Source organism: Carlito syrichta, unplaced genomic scaffold, assembly GCF_000164805.1.
Source record: "Carlito syrichta isolate Samal-C Ts95f unplaced genomic scaffold, Tarsius_syrichta-2.0.1 Scaffold279737, whole genome shotgun sequence".
NCBI lineage: Eukaryota > Metazoa > Chordata > Mammalia > Primates > Tarsiidae > Carlito > Carlito syrichta.
The window spans coordinates 223,109-227,697 of NW_007223833.1; the positions used below are offsets into that span (position 1 = coordinate 223,109).

Consider the following 4,589-nt stretch of genomic DNA (forward strand, 5'->3'; position numbering starts at 1 on the left):
TCTTTACCTGGCTTGGGTATCAATGTGATGTTAGCTTCATAAAATGATTTGGGGAGAGTTCCATCTTTCTCAATCTCCTGGAATACTTTTAATAGGATTGGTATCAGTTCCTCCTTGTATGTTTTGTAGAATTCTGAGGGAAAGCCATCTGGTCCAGGGCTTTTTTTTTTAATCAGTAGTTTTCTTATGACTTAATCAATTTCCTAGATTGTTATTGGCCTATTTAGGGTCTCCATGTCTTCTTGTTTCAACCTAGGGAGGTTGTGTGATATCAGAAAGTCCTCCATTTCCTTTAGATTTTCAAGATTGTTTCCATACAATTGTACATAGCAGTCTCTGATAATCTTTTGTATTTCTTCTGGGTCAGTTGTGACTTTGTATTTTGTGGTTCTGATTGAGTTTATTTGGGTTTTTTCTCTCTTTTTCTTGATCAGTCTGGCTAGAGGACCATCTATCTTGTTTATCCTTTCAAAGAACCAGCTTTTTGTTTCATTGATGTTTTGTATTATCTTTTTGTCTTCAATGTCCTGGATTTGGGCTTTTATTCTGGTGATCTGGATTCTGCTGCTGAAGTTAGGGTTTTGGTGGTCTTGCATTTCCAGCTTCCTTAGGTGACTTGTTAGGCTGTTAACTTGTGATCTTTCCATTTTCTTCATGTGTGTTTGCAAAGATATGAATTCCCCTCTTACTACTGCTTTCATGGCATCTCAGAGGTTTTGGTAAGATATTTCTTCATTTTCATTTGCTTCTAGGTACCTTTTAATCTCTGTTTTGATTTCATCATTGACCCAGGAATTACTTAGGATCATACTGCTTAGTGTCCATGTCTTTGTGAGTTTTGGAGGAATTTTATTGGTGTTGATATTTATTTTTATTCCACTGTGATCTGAGAAGGTTCATGGCAAAATTTCAGTGTTATGAAATTTGCTTATGCTTGATTTGTGGCCAATGATATGGTCGATCTTGGAGTATGTTCCACGTGGTAATGAGTAGAATGTATATTCTGTGGTCATTGGGTGGAGTGTTCTGTAGACATCAATTAGGTCCATTTGTTCAAGAGTCTCATTGAGGTTACAGATCTCTTTGCTGATTTTTTGTCTTGATGATCTGTCCAGGGTTGTAAGTGGGGTATTAAAATCCCCAGCTATGATAGTGTTAGGGTCAATCTCTTTTTTACATTTCCATACAAGCTGCTTTATGAACTTTGGTGCTCATTTGTTGGGTGCATATATGTTTAGGTTGGATATTTCTTATTGATGGATTGAACCTTTTATCATTATATAGTGACCTTCCTCATCTTTTAAAATTTTTGATAGCTTAAAAGGTATTTTGTCTGAGATTAAAATTGCAACTCCAGTTTTCTTTTGTGTTCCATTTGCCTGAAATTTTGCTTCCCATTCTTTTATTTTGAGTCTGTGAATGTATAATCACTCAATGTATTGTTGCTTTATGATATTTTATCCATTTTGCCATTCTATGTTTTTTCAGTGGTGCATTTAGTCCATTCACATTCAGACTAATTATTGAAATGTGAGAGTTTATCCCTGTTATGGGGTTCTTATAGAAGTATTGTTGATCCTGTTTTTTTGTTGTGTTTCTTTTGATTTGAGGGTTGAGTCGTGTGTGTTTTCAATCTTTTTTCCTGCACTCTTGTGAAGAATGCTGTTCTTTTTTCCCTTTCTTCTGTGTTTAATACTTTCTGAAGTGTTTCTTGTAGGGCTGGTCTAGAGGCAGCATACGTTTTCAAGGATTGAATGTCTAGGAAAGATTTTTAATTCTCCCTCACTGATAAAGCTTAGTTTAGCAGGGTAAGTTATTCTTGGTTGAAATTGATTATCTTTTAGGACGTTGAAGATTGGACTCCAAGTTCTCCTAGTCTGAAGTGTTTCTGTAGATAAATCTGCTGCTATTCTTATTGGTCTTCCCTGAAGGTTGTCTGACCTTTTAGGATTTTTTTTCTTTTATACCTACTTTGTTTAAGCAAATTATTATGTGTCTGAGAGTTGGTCTTCTGATTTGTTGTCTTGGAGGTGTTCTCTGAAGCTCTTGTGTTTGAACTTTATGTCACTGATGAGATGAGGGAAGTTTTTTGAAATAATTTCATTGAATGTTTGTTCCAGGCTTGGCCCTGTCTCTTTTCCTGCCTCAGGAAGTCCAATTACTCTCTCAGGTTAAGTCTCCTGGAGTAATTGCTCATCTCTTGAAGGTTTTGTTCTGTCTTTTTAAAAGCTTCTTTGCTATGGTTTGGATAGTTTGAGTTAGTTCTGTATTTTGGTCCTAAAGCTCTGAGATTCTTCTGCTTGGCTAATTCTGCTTTCCATGCTTATTAGTTTGTTTTTTATTTCAATCATAGTATTCCTTACTGCTGTTATCTCCATTATCAACTCCTTCCTATTTTCCTCTTATCTTGCCTCAATTCTTTTTATTCTCTCTATTAGTGTCTTGATGTCTGGGTTTGTTGTATATGACCAGTCATTCTGGGGACTCTTCATTGTTTGCATTCCGAAGTCTGTTTTGTGTGAGACCTATATTTTTCTTTTGGTTTTTCTTCATTTGTGTAGATTTTCCTCCCCACCTTTTCCTTTTTTCTCCCTCTTCTTTAATTTTGTTGTTCAGGGGTGGCAGGGTTACTTTTACTTCTGTTTGCTTAATCTCCTGTTCTCCCTTATGTGAATCCTCTAGCTTTGTTTACTTCTGAAGCTTGACTGTAGGTTGAAGATTGTACTTTTTTTTCAGTTTTGAGATTGAATTGAGGGGGAAGCTGTGATTCAAAATCTATCTGCAGATCACGGTATCCACTGACAGGTGTATGAATACCCTGGAACCTACTTCCCACTGCCTTGCAATCTGTCCATGCAGTGGGGGAATGGGTTTACTCCCTGACATCAAAATGTGGTAAGAAAAAGGAAAGGAATGGAACAGGGGAGGGGAGGAAGAGAAAGGTGGAGAGTGAGAAGAGAAAGAGGGAAAACAGACAAACATACAGACTAATAAATGAAAAGAGACACAAAGACAGAGAAGAACAAGAAAAACAAAAAAAACAAAAAACTAAAGCATACAATCATACAGGCACACAAGCCAATTAACCTTCTTATTGATACTAATCCCTTACACAAGTATGAAGTCTAAAGAATTTTTAAAAATCAGTAAACTAACAGAGGCAAAGCTAGTACAAAAACACCATCCATAAAAGTAAGAAGAGAGAAAAAAGAGGAAAAAAGATAAGTAAAACAAATATACAAACAATACAAATAAAAAAAATAAAAACAAAGGAACCAAGCCCGCTCTTAGATCATTCCTCGAAGTCCGATGTCCTTTCAGCTCTGATCTCTAGTTCTCATTGCAGGCTGGTAGGCTTATTCACTGCTAGGATCTGATGCCCCAGACCTGCTGTGGGGGGAGATTTGATCAGATCTAAGCTCAGTCAGCTTACTGTGTTCTATCTAGCATGGGGGAGGGGTTTCGATCTCTCCCACTTTGATTTTATTATCTTAGATCTCAAGCTGGAGGTGGGTGGAACTAGACAGAGCTGGCTGCTGGGTGGGTCAATGCAGTCTCTGCATGGTCTCAGGGCTCTAGCTGTTATCCAGGCCACCCACCACGCTGAACTGGGGGAGGCAGAGTGTGGGACAGCTGGGAGCTGCAGGTCAGTGTGGCAGTGGGGGGCTCGGGCTGGGTGGAACTGAGTAGCAGGCATGGGGGTCCAGAGCTCCCTGGGTCAGGAATTGAGAGCTGCCTTGGGCAGGGGGAGGGAGCAGCCACAGGAAGGAGCAGTGGTGGCAGCCTCTTCAGCAGTGGGGTGCGTGAAAAGAACTCCATGGCCAGGAATCTCAAGCTGACCCAGACGGGGCAGCGACTTCGGGAGGGAGCGGCAGCAGCAGCGACTGAGCCAGCAGTGCAGTGCAGGGAACTGAGGGCCTCCAGTTTGCAGGCCAATGTGGCCAGTGGTGTGATCAGCGGCAGCAGTGGAGGTGGCTGCAGGGGCGAACAAAGCTCTGTGGGGGTCCATTTTCTGCCATCCCTCAGGCCTGTGTGGCTGGCCAAAGAGCATGCTGGCAGTGGTGGGGGCAGGAGGCACCAGGGGAGAGCAAGAGTCCCTATGGTCATTCCCTTTCGCAGAGAGACATATGGATCAACCTGCTCCTTTGCCAGAAGTCAGTCGTGAACTCTACTTTTTATTCACATACTAAATAAATTTTCAGCATATTCAAAAAGCACCATATGCTTTATGCCAGTTGTGTCTATACTAGCAGTGAAAATGTGAGTAATTGTTTCTCTAATATGGATAATATGAGCAAAACCAATATGAAGCTTTCTTCTTTGTTAAAGGGCTTTTGTCAGTTTTAACAAATCAAAAAGTCAAGATTATAATCATCGTTCATGACTTTCTCCAGTAGGAAATATTTTGTGGTGTTTCAGAATTTGAGTTTTGAAGTCAAACTAACTAGTTTCAACTCCTAAAGTTCTTAATAGGTGATGACCTGGGAAAGTTACTTTAACCTCTTGTGTTTTCATTTTCTTAAGCTATAAAGTAATAATAACACTTAGATTCAATGGTTTAATTTATACAAAGACCGTAAAGCCATGCT

At 39.6% G+C, this 4,589-nt stretch overlaps 1 pseudogene; it reads right to left on the minus strand.

The window, feature by feature from the left end:
* The window catches only part of LOC103254440, a 68,381-nt pseudogene extending 64,274 nt beyond the window's left edge, over positions 1-4,107 (minus strand).
* Positions 4,108-4,589: the final 482 nt, after the last annotated feature.